The following is a 19,026-nucleotide window of genomic DNA, read 5'->3' on the forward strand; positions in this document are numbered from 1 at the left end:
CTTGGCACGAATCCATGACCTCATCTCTCATCTAGAAGGAGGAGGAATGCATGCCAGAGGATCTCTGACGCCGTAATCGTGACCATTCAAGAAGGGTGACTAGTTCGACTGCAGTAATTTGAGGAGTTTCCCTGCTGTCTGCCGCAGGGAAAATCATTGCAAGAACCCTCCTCAATTGTCTGCTCCCAGTGGCTGAAGAGCACCTCCCCAGAGTCGCAATGTGAATTCCGCCCACTAAGGGGCACAACGGATATGATGATTACTGCGTGACAAATCCATGAAAAATGTAGGGAGCAGCATCAACCTCTACATGGCTTTCTTGGACCTCACAAAGGTCTTCAACTCTGTCAACAGTGAGGGATTATGGAATGTCCTTCTGAAATTCGGCTGTCTAACATTTTGTCACCATCCTCCGCCTGCTTCACGATGGCATGCAAGCCGTGATTCTTACCAACGGATCCACCACAGACCCAATACAAGTGCAGATGGGTCAAGCAAGGCTGTCATCGCACCAACGCTTTTCTCAATCTTCCTCGCTGCAATGCTTCATCTCACCTTTAACAAGCTTCCCGCTGGAGTGGAGTTGATCTACAGTTCAAGCGGGAAATTGTTCAACATCAGACGCCGCCAGTCCAGATCCAAAGTTGTTCCAACCTTTGTCATTGAATTACAATATGCAGATGACGCGTTAGTGCACTGAGTCCAAACTCCAAACCATTGTTGACTCCTTCACTGTACGAGAGCCTGGGCCTTGCATTAAACATCAGTAAGACAAAGGTTCTCCACCAACCTGCCCCGCCACACAGTACTGCTCCCTGATTATCAAGATCCATGACAAGACCTTGGACAATGTGGACCACTTCCCATATCTGGGGAGCCTACTATCAGCAATGACAGACGTTGATGACGAAGTCCAACACTGCCTTCAGTGTGTCAGTGCAGCCTTCGGCTGCCTGAGGAAAAGAGTGATCAAAGGCCAGGGTCTCGAACCCGGCACTAAGCTCATGGTCTACAAAGCAGTCGTGATACCCGCCCTCCTACATGCTTCAGAGACATGGACTATGTACAGTAAGCAACTAAAAGCACCGGAGAAGTACCACCAATGCTGCCTCCGCAAATTCCTACACATGGATTGGCAGGATAGGTGCACAAACGTCAGAATTCTCTCTCCGGCCAACATTACCAGCATTGAAGCATTGACCATGCTCAATCAGCTCCGATGGGTGGGCCACATTGTCCACATGCCCGATACGCGACTCCCGAAACAAGCAATTTATTCAGAGCTATGTCAGGACAGGTGAGACCCAGGAGGGCAGAGAAAACGCTTCAAGGACACCCTCAAAGCACCTTTGGAAAAAATGTAACATTTCCCACCGACGCATGGAAATCCCTGGCCCAACACCACTCAATGGAAATGAAGCATCCAAGAAGGCGCCGAATACTTCGAGTCTCTTCAGGAGTACACGGAAGCCAAGTACAAAAAGCTGAAGGAGATTAAGACAAATCAAGCACCCCACCTACCTGTCGCCCCAACCACTATCTGCCCCACCTGTGACAGAGACTGCATATCTCGCATTGGTCTCATCAGTCACGTTAGAACTTATTTTGGTGTGGATGCAAGTCATCCTCGACTCTGGAAGATTGCCTAAGAAGAGAAGACCCTTCGTAAACTTGAGGTCATCCAAAACTCAGCAGCACATGTCCTAACTTGCACCAAGCCCCGTTCACCCATCACCTCTCTTGTCGCTGGCCTACATTGGCTCCCGGTTATGCAACACCTCGATTTCAAAATTTTTATCCGTATTTACAAATCCCTCCATGGCCTCGCCCCTCCATATCTCTAATCTCCTTTAGCTTCACAACCCCCCCCAAGATATCTGCGCTTCTCAAATTCTGCCCTCTTGAGCATCCCTGATTATAACTGCTCGACCATCGGTGGTCGTGCCTTCAGCTGCTTAGGCCTTAACCTCTGGAACTCACTCCCTAAACCTGTCTGTCTCTGTACCCATCTCACCTTTTAAGATGCTCCTTAAAACCTACCTCTTTGACCAAGCTTTTGGTCATCTGCCGTAATTTCTTCTTGGGTGCCTCGGTGTCAAATTTTTGTCTTGCAACACTGCTGTGAAGCGCCTTGGGTCGTTAAAGGCGCTATATAAATACAAGTTGTAAATCTATCAGCATAATCCTCTCTTCCCTTCTCCCTCATGCTTGTCTAACCTCCCCTTAAATGCATCCGTACTATTAGCTTCAACCACTCCCTGTGGCAGTGAGTTCCACATTCTTGCCACTCTTTGGATAAAAACATTTCTTCTGAATTCCCTATTTGATTTCTTGGTGACTTATCTTATATTGATGGCCTCTAGTTTTGGTCTTCCCCACAAGTAGATACACTTTCTCTGTGTCGACTCGTTCATGATTTTAATGACCTCTATTAGGCTATCAAAAGCAGGCGATCGAGGACCAGATAAAAGAGCGTGGCAGTCGGGAGGGGGAGCGGGAGATCAAGGCCCAGATAAAACAGCGCGGCAGTCGGAGGAGCCAGTTGCTGCAGGGACAAAAAGTTATTAAAAAATCAAAATCGAAGTGTGACGTCACAGCCAAGCGGGTAGGTGACTGGTGGATTGGTGAGTATTTTTCTTCTTCCATTCAGTAGGAAACTTTTGGCATTGTTGTAAGTAGGATCTGCAAGTAAATATGTGATCTTTATTATCCAAGGAGAACCAGTTAATTAAATCGGCTGTTTGCTGAGTAGCGGTTGGGTGTGTTGTGCTAAGGTTTAGTGTTTAGTTCTACTTGATAGTTGCAAGTGTAACGAGAGGGCTGGCAGGGCAGCTCAGTCCTGTGGATTGCACATCCTGTGGCATGTGGGATGTCCCGGATGCTTCGTGCAGCCGGGACGTCCACGTGTGCAGGAGGTTTCTCCAGCTGCACCAACTCGAGCTCCGTGTTTTGGAGCTTGAGCAGCAGCTGGGGTCACTGCGGTGCATCCGCGAGACTGAGCGCTATGTGGGTAGCACATTTCTAAAGGTGGTGACCCCACAGCTTAAGAGAGTGCAGGCAGATAGGGTTTGAGTGACCCCTGGACAGAAGAGGAGGACTAGGCAGATAATGCAGCAGTCCCCTGAGTCCATCTCGCTCTCAACTCTGTTCTGAGCACCGATGGGCGTGATGGTGGCTCTGGGGAATGCAGCCAGAGCCAAATCCATGGCACCACGGGTGGCTCAGCTGCACAGAAGGGGAGGAAAAAGAATGGAGGAGCTATAGTGGTAGGGGATTCGCTAGTCAGGGGAGCAGACAGGCGTTTCTGCGGTCACAGATGTGACTCCAGGATCAAGGATGTCACTAAGCAGCTGCAGGGCATTCTGGGGGGAGAGGGTGAACAGCCAACGGACGTGGTCCACTTCGGTACCAATGAAATAGGTAGGAAGAGGGATGAGGTCCTGCAGGCAGAGTTTAGGGAGCTAGGATAGAGATTAAAAAGCAGAACCTCAAAGGTAGTAATCTCCAGATTACTCCCAGTGCCACGAGCTAGTGAGTACAGAACTGGGAGGATAGAGCAGATGAATTCGTGGCTGGAGAGATGGTGCAGGCGGGAGGGATTTAGTTTCCTGAGGCATTGGGACTGCTTCTTGGGGAGGCGGGACCAGTTCAAGCCATATGAGTTTCACCTCAACAGAGTCTGGACCAATATCCTCGTGGAGGGGGTTGCTAGTGCTGTTGGGGAGGGTTTAAACTAGCTTGGCAGGGGGATGAGAACCTAAAAGTAGATTCAGTAGGGAGGGAGTAAAGCTGGAATTAGAAAGCAAAAATAAAGAAAGTGGGTTTGAAGGAGAGAGGACACAAGCAGGAAAAAAGGGTAAAAAAACAAACTTAAAGGCACTTTGTCTAAATGAACGTAGCATTCGTAACAAAATAAATGAGTTGACGGCACAAATTGAGACAACTGGGTATGATCTGATAGCCATTACAGAGATGTGGTTGCAAGGCGACCAGGACTGGGAATTAAATATTGAGGGCTAATTGACAATCCGGAAGAAACATAGAAACATAAAAATGAGATGCAGAAGCAGGCCATTCGGCCCTTTTGAGCCATTCAATAAGATCATGGCGGATCATTCAATCTCAGTACACCTTTCCTGCTTTCCCTCCATACCCCTTGATCCCTTTGGCTGTAAGGACCATATCTAACTCCCTTTTTGAATATATCTAACGAACTGGCCTCAACAACTTTCTGCGGTAGAGAATTCCACAGGTTCACAATTCTGAGTGAAGCAATTTCTCCTCATCCCGGTCCTAAATGGCTCACCCCTTATTCTTAGACAAGAACCCCTGGTTCTGGAACTCCCCAGCAACGGGAACATTCTTCTTGCCTCTAACCTGTCCAATCCTGTCAGAATTTTATGTTTCTATGAGATCCCCCCTCATTCATCTAAAGTCCAGTTGATACAAGCCCAGTTGATCCAGTCTCTCCTCATATGTCAGTCCTGCCATCCTGGGAATCAATCTGGTGAACCTTTGCTGTACTCACTCAATAGCAAGAACATCCTTCTTCAGATTAGGAGACCAAAACTGAACACAATATTCCAGGTGTGGCCTCACCAAGGCTCTGTACAACTGCAGTAAGACCTCCCTGCTCCCAAATCCTCTAGCTATGAAGGCCAACATGCCATTTGCCACCTGCATGCCAAACTTCAATGACTGATGTACCATTACACTCGGGTCTTGTTGCACCTCCCCTTTTCCTAATCTGTCAGCATTCAGATAATCTGTCGTCTTGTTTTTGCCACCAAAGTGGATACCCCACATTTATTCACATTATTCTGCATCTGCCATGCATTTACCCACTCACTTAACCTGTCCAAGTCACCCTGCAGCCTCTTAGCATCCTCCTCTCAGCTCACACCGCCACCCAGCTTAGTGTCATCTGCAAACTTGGAGATATTACATTCAATTCCTTCATCTAAATCATTGATGTATATTGTAAATAGCTGGGGTCCCAGCACTGAACCCTGCGGCACCCCACTGGTCACTGCCTCCCGTTCTGAAAAGGACCCGTTTATTCCGACTCTCTGCTTCCTGTCTGCCAAGCAGTTTTCTATCCACGTCAATACATTACCCCCAATACCATATGCTTTAATTTTGCACACTAATCTCTTATGTGGGACCTTGTCAAAAGCCTTTTGAAAGTCCAAATACACCACATCCGCTGGTTCTCCCTTGACAACTCTACCAGCTACATCCTCAAAAAAATTCTAGAAGATTTGTCAAGCAGGATTTCCCTTTCATAAATCCATGCTGACTTGGACTGATCCTGTCACTGCTTTCCAAATGTGCTGCCATTTCATCTTTAATAATTGATTCCATCATCACATATTTATAGAAGCTTTTGCAGTCAGTTTTTATGTTCCCTGCAAGCTTCCCCCTCCTAATTCGACCCTTTGTCCTCCTCTGCTGAATTCTAAATTTCTCCCAGTCCTCAGGTTTGCTGCTTTTTCTGACCAATTTATATGCCTCTTCCTTGGATTTAACATTACCCCTAATTTCCCTTTTTAGCCACGGTTGAGCTACCTTCCCCTTTTTATTTTTACTCCAGACAGGGATGTACAAATGTTGAAGTTCATCCATGTAATCGATAAATGTTTGCCATTGCCTATCCACTGTCAACCCTTTAAGTATCATTTGCCAGTCTATCCTAACCAATTCACGTCTCATACCATTGAAGTTACCTTTCTTTAAGTTCAGGACCCTAGTCTCTGAATTAACACGGTCACTCTCCATCTTAATAAAGAATTCTACCATATTATGGTCACTCTTCCCCAAGGGGTCTCGCACAACAAGATTGTTAATTAGTCCCCTCTCATTACACAAAACCCAGTCTAGGATGACCAGCTCTCTAGTTGGTTCCTCGACATATTGGTCTAGAAAGCCATCCCGAATACACTTCAGGAAATCCTCCTCCACCGTATTGCTACCAGCTTGGTTAGCCCAATCTATATGTAGATTAAAGTCGCCCATGACAACTGCTGTACCTTTATTGCACACATCCCTAATTTCTTGTTTGATGCTGTCCCCAACCTCACTACTACTGTTTGGTGGTCTGTACACAACTCCCACTAGCGTTTTCTGCCCTTTGGTATTCCGCATCTCTACCCATACAGATTCCACATCATCCAAGTTAATGTCCTTTCTTACTATTGCGTTAATTTCCTCTTGAACCAGCAACGCTACCCCACCTCCTTTTCCTTTCTGTTTATCCTTCCTGAATGTTGAATACCCCTGGATGTTGAGTTCCCGGCCTTGGTCACCCTGGAGCCATGTCTCCGTAATCCCAATTATATCATAATCGTTAATAGCTGTCTGTGCAGTTAATTCATCCACCTTATTACGAATACTCCTCGCATTGAAATATTGAGCCTTCAGGCTTGTCTTTTTAACACTTTTTTTTGTCCCTTTTAGAATTTTGCTATAATGTGGCCCTTTTTGATTTTGATTTTTGCCTTGGGTTTCTCTGCCCTCCACTTTTACTATTCTCCTTTCTATCTTTGGCTTCTGCCCCCATTTTATTTCCCTCTATCTCCCTGCAGAGGTTCCCATCCCCCTGCCATATTAGTTTAACCTCTCAGACAGACAGAAAGGAAAAGGAGGTGGAGTAGCTCTATTGATAAAAGATGGAACCACTGCAATAATAAGAAATGATATTGGCTCAAATGATAAGGATGTTGAAACAGTTTGGGTGGAGATGAGGAACAATAAGGAGAAATAGTCACTGGTGGGCATAGTCTATAGGCCCCCTAACAATAGCAACTCTTGGTCAGAGCATAAACCAGGAAATAGTGGGGGCTTGTAAAAAGGGAACAGCAATAATCATGGATGATTTTAACCTCCATATTGATTGGACAAGTCAAATTGGTCAGGGTAGCCTTGAGGAGGAGGAGGAGTTCATAGAGTGCATAAGGGATGGGTTCCTTGAGCAGTATGTAATAGAACCAACCAGGGGGCAGGGTATCTTAGATCTGGTCCTGTGTAATGAGACAGGATTAATAAACAATCTCCTAGTGAAGCATCCCCTTGGAATGATGATCATAGCATGATTGAATTTCAAATTCAGATAGAGGGTGAGAAAGTTGGATCTCTAAGCAGCATACTAAGCTTAAATAAAGGAGATTATGAAGGTATGAGGGCAGAGTTGGGTAAAGTGGATTGGGAAAATAGATTAAAGCGTAGGATGGTTGATGGAACAGTGGTGTACATTTAAGGAGATATTTCACAACTCTCAAATATTCCAGTGAAGAGGAAAGGGTGTAAGAGAAAAGAGAGCCATCCGTGGCTAACTAAAGAAATAAATGACGTTATCAAATTTTAAAACAAGGGCATACAAAGTGGCCAAAACTAGTGGGAGGATAGAAGACTGGGAAGCTTTTAAAAGCCAACAAAGAATGACTTTAAAAAAAAAATGATTAACAAAAGGGAAGATAGACTATGAAAGTAAACTAGCACAAAATATAAAAACAGATAGCAAGAGTCTTTGTCGGAAATGTTGGTCCCCTGGAGGATGAGACTGGGGAATTAGTAATGGGGGAGATGGCAGAAACTTTGAACAAATATTTTGTATCCGTCTTTCATAGGCAGTCCCTCGAATGAGGATGACTTGCTTCCACGTGAGTTCACAGATGTTTCAATGAAGGACCCGATGTTCCAGTCCTGAACTCCAATTGAAGGATGGAAGATGCCTGTGCGTGGATTTTTTTTAACGTGTGGCAACCGTTGCACATTAGCCACCACACGGGTTTGACAGAGCTAGGCCTTTATCCAGTGGCAAGGGTTAACCAGGACAACTGGAGACCTGCTCTGCTGCACGGACCTAGTGCGCACACATATCGCAATGTGGACTGGCCCGTGCTGCCCCTGGACCCTCGGCTCTTCTAGGCCCTGTACCCTCATTCGCCGCACTTTGGCCACGAACCCTCGCCGCTCCTCCGCTGTACCAGGGCCATGCCGATGCTCCTGCCCACGCTCCAAACGGCAACCTGAGTTGTGATGACGTCGCCCACCTCAAAGCCATCGCAAAATTGTGTCGGCTCGCGCTGGAAGATGCAGTGGCTTAGAAACATAAAAAATCAGTGCAGGAGTAGCCCATTCGGCCCTTCGAGCCTGCACCACCATTCAATAAGATCATGGCTGATCATTCCCTCAGTACCACTTTCCCGCTTTCTCTCCATACCCCTTGATCCCCTTAGCCGTAAGGGCCATATCTAACTCCCTCTTGAATATATCCAATGAACTGGCATCAACAACTCTGCGGCAGGGAATTCTACAGGTTAACAACTCTGAGTGAAGAAGTTTCTCCTCATCTCAGTCCTAAATGGCCTACCCCTTATCCTAAGACTGTGTCCCTTGGTTCTGGACTTCCCCAACATCGGGAACAATCTACCCGTATCTAACCTGTCTCGTTCCGTCAGAATCTTATAAGTTTCTATGAGATCCCCTCTCATCCTTCTAAACTCTGATGTATAAAGGCCCAGTTGATCCAGTCTCTCCTCATATGTCAGTTCAGCCATCCCGGGAATCAGTCTGGTGAACCTTCACTGCACTCCCTCAATAGCAAGAACATCCTCAGATTAGGAGACCAAAACTGAACACAATATTCCAGGTGAGGCCTCACCAAGGCCCCTGTACAAGTGCAGTAAGACCTCCCTGCTCCTGTACTCAAATCCTCGAGCTATGAAGGCCGACATACCATTTGCTGCCTTTACCGCCTGCTGTACCTGGATGCCAACTTTCATTAACTGATGAATCATGACACCCAGGTCTCGTTGCACCTCCCCTTTTCCTAATCTACTGCCATTCAGATAATCTGTCTTCGTGTTTTTACCCCCAAAATGGATAACCTCATTTATCCACATTATACTGCATCTGCCATGCATTTGCCCACTCGCCGAACCTGTCTAAGTCACCCTGCAGCCTCTCAGCATCCCCTCACAGCTCACCCCGCCACCCAGTTTAGTGTCATCTGCTAACTTGGAGATATTACACTCAATTCCTTCATCCAAATCATTGATGTATATTGTGAAGAGCTGGGGTCCCAGCAAAGCCCTGCGGCACTCCACTAGTCACTGCCTGCCATTCTGAAAAGGACCCGTTTATCCCGACACTCCGCTTCCTGTCTGCCAACCAGTTCTCTATCCACGTCAGTATATTACCCCCAATACCATGTGCTTTGATTTTGCACACCAATCTCTTGTGTGGGACCTTGTCAAAAGCCTTTTGAAAGTCCAAATACACCACCTCCACTGGTTTTCCCTAGTCCACTCTACTAGTTACATCCTCAAAAAAATTCCAGAAGATTTGTCAAGCATGATTTCCCCTTCATAAATCCATGCTGACTTGGACCTATCCTGTCACTGCTTTCCAAATGCGCTGCTATTTCATCCTTAATAATTGATTCCAACATTGTCCCCACCAATGATGTCAGGCTAACCGGTCTATAATTACTGGCGTTCTCTCTCCCTCACTTTTTTAAAAAGTGGTGTTACATTAGCTACCCTCCAGTCCATAGGAACCGATCCCGAGTCGATAGACTGTTGGAAAATGATCACCAATGCATCCACTATTTCTAGAGCCACTTCCTTAAGTACTCTGGGATGCAGACTGTCAGGCCCCGGGGATTTATCAGCCTTCAATCCCATCAATTTCCTGCCTAATAAGGATATCCTTCAGTTCCTTACTCCTCACTAGACCCTCGGTCCCCTAGTACTTCCGGAAGGTTATTTGTGTCTTCCTTCGTGAAGACAGAACCGAAATATTTGTTCAATTGGTCTGCCATTTCTTTATTCCCTATTATAAATTCACCTGAATCTGACTGCAAGGGACCTACATTTGTCTTTGCTAGTCTTTTTCTCTTCACATAACTATAGAAGCTTTTGCAGTCAGTTTTTATGTTCCCGGCAAGCTTCTTCTCGTACTCTATTTTCCCCCTCTTAATTAAACCCTTTGTCCTCTGCTGAATTCTAAATTTCTCCCAGTCCTCAGGTTTGTTGTTTTTTCTGGCCAATTTATATGCCTCTTCCTTGGATTTAACACGATCCCTAATTTCCCTTGTTAGCCACGGTTGAGCCACCTTCCCGGTTTTATTTTTACTCCAGACAGGCAAGTGCAATTGCTGAAGTTCATCCATGTGATCTTTAAATGTTTGCCATTGCCTATCCACCGTCAACCCTTTAAGTCTCATTTGCCAATCTATTCTAGCCAATTGACGCCTCAAACCATCGAAGTTACCTTTCCTTAAGTTCAGGACCCTAGTTTCTGAATTAACTGTGTCACTCTCCATCCTAATAAAGAATTCTACCATGTTATGGTCACTCTTTCCCCAAGGGGTCTCGCACAACATGATTGCTAATTAGTCCTTTCTCATTACACATCACCCAATCTAGGATGGCCAGCTCCCTGGTTCCTCAACATATTGATCTAGAAAACCATCCCTGATGCACTCCAGGAAATCCTCCTCCACCGCATTGCTACCAGTTTGGTTAGCCCAATTAATATGTAGATTAAAGTCGCCCATGATTACTGCCGTACCTTTATTGTACACATTCCTTATTTCTTGTTTGATGCTGTCCCCAACCTCTGTACTACTATTTGGTGGCCTGTACACAACTCCCACTAGCGTTTTCTGCCCTTTGGTATTCCGCAGCTCCACCCATACTGATTCCACATCATCCAAACTAATGTCCTTTCTTATTATTGCATTAATTTCCTCTTTAACCAGCAATGCCACACCGCCTCCTTTTCCTTTCTGCCTATTCTTCCTAAATATTGAATACCCCTGGATATTGAGTTCCCAGCTTTGGTCATCCTGGAGCCATGTCTCCATGATGCCAATTACATCATACCCGTTAACTGCTATCTGTGCAGTTAATTCGTCCACCTTATTCCGAATACTCCTCGCATTGAGGCACAGAGCTTTCAGAACTTGTCTTTCTAACACACTTTGTCCCTTTAGAATTTTACTGTAATGTGGCCCTTTTTGCTTTTTGCGTTGGGTTTCTCGGCCCTCCACTTTTACTTTTCTTCTTTCTATCTTGCTTCTGCCCCCATTCTACTTCCCTCTGTCTCCCTGCAGAGGTTCCCATCCCCCTGACTTATTCGTTTAACTCCTCCCCAACAGCACTAGCAAACACTCCTGGGACATTGTTTCTGGTCCTGCTCAGGTGCAGACCGTCCGGTTTGAACTGGTCCCACCTCCCCCAGAACTGGTTCCAATGTCCCAGGAATTTGAATCCCACCCTGCTGCACCACAAGCCACGTATTCATCTGAACTATCCTGCGATTCCTAGTCTGACTTGCACGTGGCACTGGTAGCAATCCTGAAATTGCTACTTTTGAGCTCCTACTTTTTAATTTAGCTCCTAGCTCCCTAAATTCGTCTTGTCGGACCTCATCCCTTTTTTTTACCAATATCGTTGGTACCTATGTGCACCACAACAACTGGCTGTTCACCCTCCCTTTTCAGAATGCCCTGCACCCGCTCCGAGACATCCTTGACCCTTGCACCAGTGAGGCAACATACCATCCTGGAGTCTCTGTTGCAGCCGCAGATACGTCTATCTATTCCCCTTAAAATTGAATCCCCTATCACTATTGCTCTCCCACTCTTTCCTGCCCTCCTGTGCAGCAGAGCCACCCACGGTAACATGAACTTGGCTGCTGCCCTCCCCTGATGAGTCATCCCCCTCAACAGTACCCAAAGCGGTGTATCTGTTTTGCAGGGGGATGACCGCAGGGGCCCCTGCACGACCGTCCTTGCACTGCTCTTTCTGTTGGTCATCCATTCCCTATCTGGCTGTGTAATCTTTTCCTGTGGTAAGACCAACTCACTAAACGTGCTAGTCACGTCATTCTCAGCATCGTGCATGCTCCAGAGTGAATCCTCCCGCAGCTCCAGTGCTGCAATGTGGTCCGTCTGGAGCTGCAGCCGGATACACTTCCTGCACACGTAGTCGTCAGGGACACCAGAAGCATCCCTGACTTCCCACATAGTACAGGAGGGAGCATAACACGTGTCTGAGCTCTCCTGCCATGACCCCCAGATCGACTTGACCCCCAGATCAACTTAATTTGGCAACAACAATGCTAAAAGGTTACTTACTGATAAAGAAAAGAAAAAGAAAAACTACTTGCCAATCACTTACCCCCTCTCCAGCTCTTATACTCCTGACTTGCGGTGATGGTCTCTCTCAGCTCGGGGTGGCCCACAACGTATCAGTCTTTACGGTAGAGGACACTAACAATATTCCAACAGTGGATAGTCGAGGGGCTATGTAGGGACGGAGGAGGGGGGGTGGATTAACACAATCACAATCACTAAGGAGGTGGTAATCAGTAAAATAATGGGACTAAAGGCAGGTAAATCCCATGGTCCTTATGGCTTGCATCCCAGGATCTTGAGAAATAGTGGCATTGGTTGCAATTCACCAAAATTCCTTGGATTCTGGGGAGGTCTCAGCAGATTGGAAAACTGCAAATATAACACCCCTATTTAAAAAAGGAGGCAGACAAAAAGCAAGAAACGATAGACCAGTTAGCCTAACATCTGTGGTTGGGAAAATGTTGGAGTCCATTATTAAAGAAGCAGTAGCAAGACATTTGAAAAAGCAAAATTTGGACAGGCAGAGTCGGCATGGATTTAAGAAGGGAAGTCATGTTTGACAAATTTGCTGGAATTCTTTGAGGATGTAAACGAACAGGGTGGATAAAGGGGAACCAGTGGAAGTGGTGTATTTGGACTTCCAGAAGGCATTTGACAAGGTGCCACATAAAAGGTTACTGCACAAGATAAATGTTCACGGGGTTGGGGATAATATATTAGCATGGATAGAGAATTGGCTAACTAACAGAAAACAGAGAGTTGGGATAAATGGTTCATTCTCTGGTTGGCAACTAGTAACTAGTGGGGTGCCACAGGGATCAGTGCTGGAACCCCAACTATTTACAATCTATATTAACAACTTGGAAGAAGGGACTGAGTGTAACGTAGCCAAGTTTGCTGACTATACAAAGATGGGAGGAAAAGCAATGTGTGAGGAGGACGCAAAAGGACATAGACAGGCTAAGTGAGTGGGAAAAAATTTGGCAGATGGAGTATAATGTTGGAACGTGTGAGGTCATGCACTTTGGCAGAAAAAAATCAAAGAGCAAGTTATTATTTAAATGGAGAAAGATTGCCAAGTGCTGCAGTACAGCAGGACTTAGGGGTACTTGTGCACAAAAGGATAGTATGCAGGTACAGCAAGTGATCAGGAAGGCCAATGGAATCTTGGCCTTTATTGCAAAGGGGATGGAGTATAAAAGCAGGGAAGTCTTGCTCCAGCTACACAGGGTACTGGTGAGGCTACACCTGGAATATTGCATGCAGTTTTGGTTTCCATATTTACAAAAGGATATGCTTGCTTTGGAGGTAGTTCAGAGAAGGTTCACTAGATTGATTCCGGGGATGGGGGGATTGACTTATGAGGAAAGGTTGAGTAGGTTGGGCCTCTACTCATTGGTATTCAGAAGAATGAGGGGTGATCTTATCGAAACATATAAAATTATGAGGGGGTTTGACAAGGTAAATGCAGAGAGGATGTTTCCACTGATGGGGGAGACTAAAACTAGAGGGAAAGATCTTAGAATAAGGGGCCGACCATTTAAAACACAGATGAGAAATTTCTTCTGAGGGTTGTAAATTTGTGGAATTCACTGCCTCAGAGCTGTGGAAGCTGGACATTGAATAAATTTAAGACAGAAATAGACAGTTTCTTAAACGATAAGGGGTTATGGGGAGTGGGCAGGGAAGTGGAGCTGAGTCCCTGATCAGATCAGCTATGATATTGAATGACGGAGCAGGCTTGAGGGGCCGTATGGCCTGCTCCTGTTCCTATTTCGTTCTAGGTCACCCCAAGAGAAAAGAGACCGAGCCTATTCATCCTTTCCTGATAGGTGTACCCTCGCATTTCTGGTATCATCCTTATAAATCTTTTCTGTATCCTCTCCAGTGCCTCGATATCCTTTTTATAATATGGCTGCCAGAATTGTATGCAGTTCTCGGAGTGTGGTCGCACCAAGGTTCGATACAAATAGCATAACTTAACTACTTTTCAATTCTATCCTTCTAGAAATAAACCCTAGTGCTTGGTTTGCTTTTTTATGACCTTGTTACCCTGTGTCGATACTTGCAGCCCCCTCAATTTGGTGTTGTCTGCAAATTTAGCAAAAAAAATTGATTCCAGAGTCAAAATTGTTCCTATAAATTGTGAACAACAGTGGTCCCATCACTGATCCTTGTGGAGCACCACTCCCCACCTTCTGCCACTCTGAATAGCTACAATTTACCCCTCATCTCCGCTTTCTGTTCTGAAGCCAACTAGCTATCCATTCTGCTACTTGTTCCCTGACTCTAGATTCTCTGACCTTGTTCATCAGTCTATTATGGGGTACCTTATCGAAGGCCTTTTTTTAAAAAAATCTAGATAAATTACATCTACTGCACTTCCCTTGTCTAGTCTCTCTGTTACTTTTTCAAAAAAATTCAGTTTGGTTGGTCAAGCAACACGTTCCCTTTTGAAATCCACATTGACTATTTTTCATTTCGAGATATTCCATCTATTTTCTCCTTTTAGTAGGGATTCCATTATTTTTCCTACTACCTTTGTTAAGCTGACTAGTTTATAGTTCCCTGGACATATTTTTCCTGGACTCTGTCGAACACCATTTTAAATGCTTCCCATGGCTGTTCTGCATCACTGTTTGCCAATTTTTTTGTCCTTTGTGTTTTCCCAAGTTTTATTCTCAGCCCCTCAAAATCAGCTTTTCTACAATCTATTACCCAGGTCTTTCTCATACTTGTGTCTTCCTTAATTATTATTTTGAAGCATATTATATTATGGTCACTAGTGCCTAGATGTTCTCCTATTTCACTTATCTGCTCTGGTTTATTCCCCATTACTCGACCCAATAGCGAATCCTCCCTTTTTTGGGCTTTTTTTATATTGGATTACATAGGATGTATATAGCACAGAAACAGGCCGTTCGGCCCAACCAGTCCATGCCGGCGTTTATGCTCCACTCGAGGTTCCTCCCATCTCCTCATCTAAATCTATCCACATAATCCTCTATTCCCTTCTCCCTCATACTTGTCTAGTCTCACCTTAAATGCATCTATACTGTTCTCTTCAACCACTCTCTGTGGTGGCGAGTTCCAGATTCTCACCACTCTTTAGGTAAAGAGTCCTGTACACATTGGAGGAACTCCATTCCCTTATCCCCTTTACCTACTTCTGTCCAATTAATATCAGGGTAGTTGAAATCCCTCATGATGATTATTTTACGTTATTTACCCATTTCCTTAATTTGTTTGCATATTTCTTCCTCCCCCTCCTTTCCACTATTAGGTGGTCTGTCGACTACCCCTATTAGTGTGATTGAACCTTTATCTCTGTACACATGGAAGGGGAGGTGCAACGAGACCTGGGTGTCATGGTACATCAGTCATTGAAAGTTGCCATGCAGGTACAGCAGGCAGTGAAGAAGGCAAATGGTATGTTGGCGTTCATAGCTAGGGGATTTGAGTATAGGAGCAGGGAGGTATCACTGCAGTTATACAGGGCCTTGGTGAGGCCTCACCTGGAATATTGTGTTCAGTTTTGGTCTCCTAATCTGAGGAAGGACGTTCTTGCTATTGAGGGAGTGCAGCGAAGGTTCACCAGACTGATTCCCGGGATGGCAGGACTGACGTGAGGAGAGACTGGATCGACTGGGCCTGTATTCACTGGAGTTTAGAAGGATGAGCGGGGATCTCCTCGAAACATATAAAATTCTGACGGGACTGGACAGGTTAGAAGCAGGAAGAATGTTCCCGATGTTGGGGAAGTCCAGAACCAGGGGACACAATCTAAGGATAAGGGGTAAGCTATTTAGGTCTGAGATGAGGAGTTAACCTCTGGAATTCCCTGCCGCAGAGAGTTGTTGATGCCAATTCATTGGATATATTCAAGAGGGAGTTAGATATGGCCCTTATGGCTAAAGGGATCAAGGGGTATGGAGAGAAAGCAGGAAAGGGGTACTGAGATGAATGATCAGCCATGATCTTATTGAAAGGTGGTGCAGGCTCGAAGGGCCGAATGGCCTACTCCTGCACCTATTTTCTATGTTTCTAACTATTTCTGTTTTGCTGATAGCTGTCACTTTTTTCTACTGCGATTATGTTATCCCTAATGAGAACAGCTATTCCACCTCCCTTTTTTCCCCCCTCTCTTTTTTCTAAATATGTTATACCGTGGATATCACGTTTCAGGAGGTGGTCCACCCCACAGCTTAAAGGCATGCAGGTAGAGGGGAAGCGGGTGACCACCAGACGTAGTAATTGTGCTAGGCAGGTAGCGCAGGAGTGTCCCCCCCCCCCCCTCCCTGTGAGTCCATCTCGCTTTCAAACCAATATTCACTTCTGAGTATCGGTAAGGATGATGGTGCTTCTGGGGAGTGCAGCCAGAGCCAATTCAAGGCACCTCAGCTGCACAGGGGGCAGGGATAAAGAACAAAAGAGCCCGAGTGTTAGGGGATTCTATAGTTAGGGAAGCAGACAGGCATTTCAGCGGCCGTAGACGTGACTCCCGAATAGTTTTATGCCTCTCTGGTGCCAGGGTCAAGGATGTCACAGAGCGGACGCAGAGCATCCTGGGGTGGGGGGAGGGTAAACAGCTAGAGGTTGTGGTTCATATCGGGACCAATTACATAGGTAAAATAAGGGATGAGGTCCTACAGGAAGAATTCGGGGAGCTAGGAAGAAAATTAAAAGGTAGAACCTCAAAGGTAGTAATCTCCGGGTGCCACATGCTAATGAATATAAGAATAGAAGGATAGAGAGGATGAACATGTGGCTGGAAAGTTGGTGTTGGAGGGAGGGCTTTAAGTTCTTGAGGCAATAGGACCACTTCTGCGGGAGATGGGACCTCTACAAACCGGACAGGTTGCACCTCAACAGCGCTGGGACCAATATCCTCGCGGGGAGTTTTGTTAGTGCTGTTGTTGAGAGTTTAAACTAGCTTGACGGGGATGGGAACCTGAAAACAATTTCAAAAGGGAAGCAAATAAAGCTGAAATTGGATAGCAAGAATCTAGAAAGCGAATCTGTAAGAGAGGAAATAGGGTTTAGTATGTAGTAAGCAAGGAGGTCTTCCTGTGCTGAATGGTATATACTTTAATGCAAAAAGTATAACGAATAAGGCGGATGAGCTAAGAGCACAGGTAGACACTTGGGAGTATGACATTATAGCCATTACAGAAACATGGCTGAAAGAGGGGCAGGTTTGGCAGATCAATATTCCTGGCTACAGGATCTTTAGACAAGATAGAGAGGGGGGTTAAAAGTGGGGGGGGGGTTGCAGTACTGATTAAAGAAACTATTACAGCTGTGAGGAGGGATGATATGTTAGAGGGATCATCAAATGAGGCCATATGGGTCGAATTGAAAAATAAAAAAGGGGCGATCACACTGCTGGGTGTGTATTATAGACCCCCAAACAGTGGGAGGGAGATAGAGGAGCAAATATGTAGACAAATTGCTGTGAAGCCAAAAACCATAGGGTAGTAATAGGGGATTTTAACTACCCAAATATTGATTAGGACAAATTTAGTGTGAAGAGTATAGAGGGTGCGGAATTCTTGAAATGCATTCAAGAGAACTTTTTTAGTCAGTATGTAGCAAGCCCAACATGAGAGGGTGTGGTCTTGGATTTAGTTTTGGGGAATGAAGCTGGGCAAGATGAAGGGGTATTAGTGGGAGAGCACTTGGGTGCCAGTGACCATAATTCAGTCAGATTCAAGTTGGTTATGGATAATGACAAGAATAGGCCTGGAATAAAAGTTCCGAATTGGGGAAAAGCTAATTTTGCTAAGTTAAGGAGTGATTTGGTCATGGTGGACTGGAAGCAGCGACTTGTGGGTAAATCAGTGCTGGAACAGTAGGAGTCATAGAAACAGAAAAACACAGAAAATAGGTGCAGGAGTAGGCTATTCGGCCCTTCGAGCCTGCAGCACCATTCAATGAGTTCATGGCTGAACATGCAACTTCAATACCCCATTCCTGCTTTCTAGCCATACCCCTTGATCACCCTAGTAGTAAGGACTACATCTACTCCTTTTTAAATATATTTAGTGAATTGGCCTCAACAACTTTCTGTGGTTGAGAATTCCACAGGTTCACCACTCTCTGGGTGAAGAAGTTTCTCCTCATCTCGGTCCTAAATGACTTACCTCTTATCCTTAGACTGTGACCCCTGGTTCTGGACTTCCCCAACATTGGGAACATTCTTTCTGCATCTTAACCTGTTTAAACCCAACAGAATTTTAAACATTTCTATGAGATACCCTCTCATTCTTCTGAACTCCAGTGAATACAAGCCCAGTTGATCCAGTCTTTCTTGATATGTCAGTCCCACCATCCCGGGAATCAGTCTGGTGAACTTTCTCTGCACTTCCTCAATAGCAAGAATGTCCTTCCTCAAGTTAGGAGACCAAAACTGTACACAATACTCCAGGTGTGGCCTCACCAAGGGCCCTGTGCAACTGTAGAAACACCTCCCTGCCCCTGTACTCAAATCCCCTCGCTATGAAGGCCAACATGCCATTTGCTTTCTTAACCGCCTGCTGTACCTGCATGCCAACCTTTAATGACTGATGTACCATGACACCCAGGTCTCGTTGCACCTCTCCTTTTCCTAATCTGTCACCATTCAGATAATAGTCTGTCTCTCTGTTTTTACCACCAAAGTGGATAACCTCACATTTATCCACATTGGGCAAATGCATGACAGATGAAGTATAATCACCTAACCTATCCAAGTCACTCTGCAGCCTCATAACATCCTCCTCGCAGCTCACACTACCACCCAACTTGGTGTCATCCGCAAATTTGGAGATACTACATTTAATCCCTTCATCTAAATCATTAATGTACAATGTAAACAGCTGGGGCCCCAGCACAGAACCTTG

The sequence above is a fragment of the Pristiophorus japonicus genome, chromosome 2, assembly GCF_044704955.1.
Source record: "Pristiophorus japonicus isolate sPriJap1 chromosome 2, sPriJap1.hap1, whole genome shotgun sequence".
In the NCBI taxonomy this organism is placed as follows: domain Eukaryota; kingdom Metazoa; phylum Chordata; class Chondrichthyes; family Pristiophoridae; genus Pristiophorus; species Pristiophorus japonicus.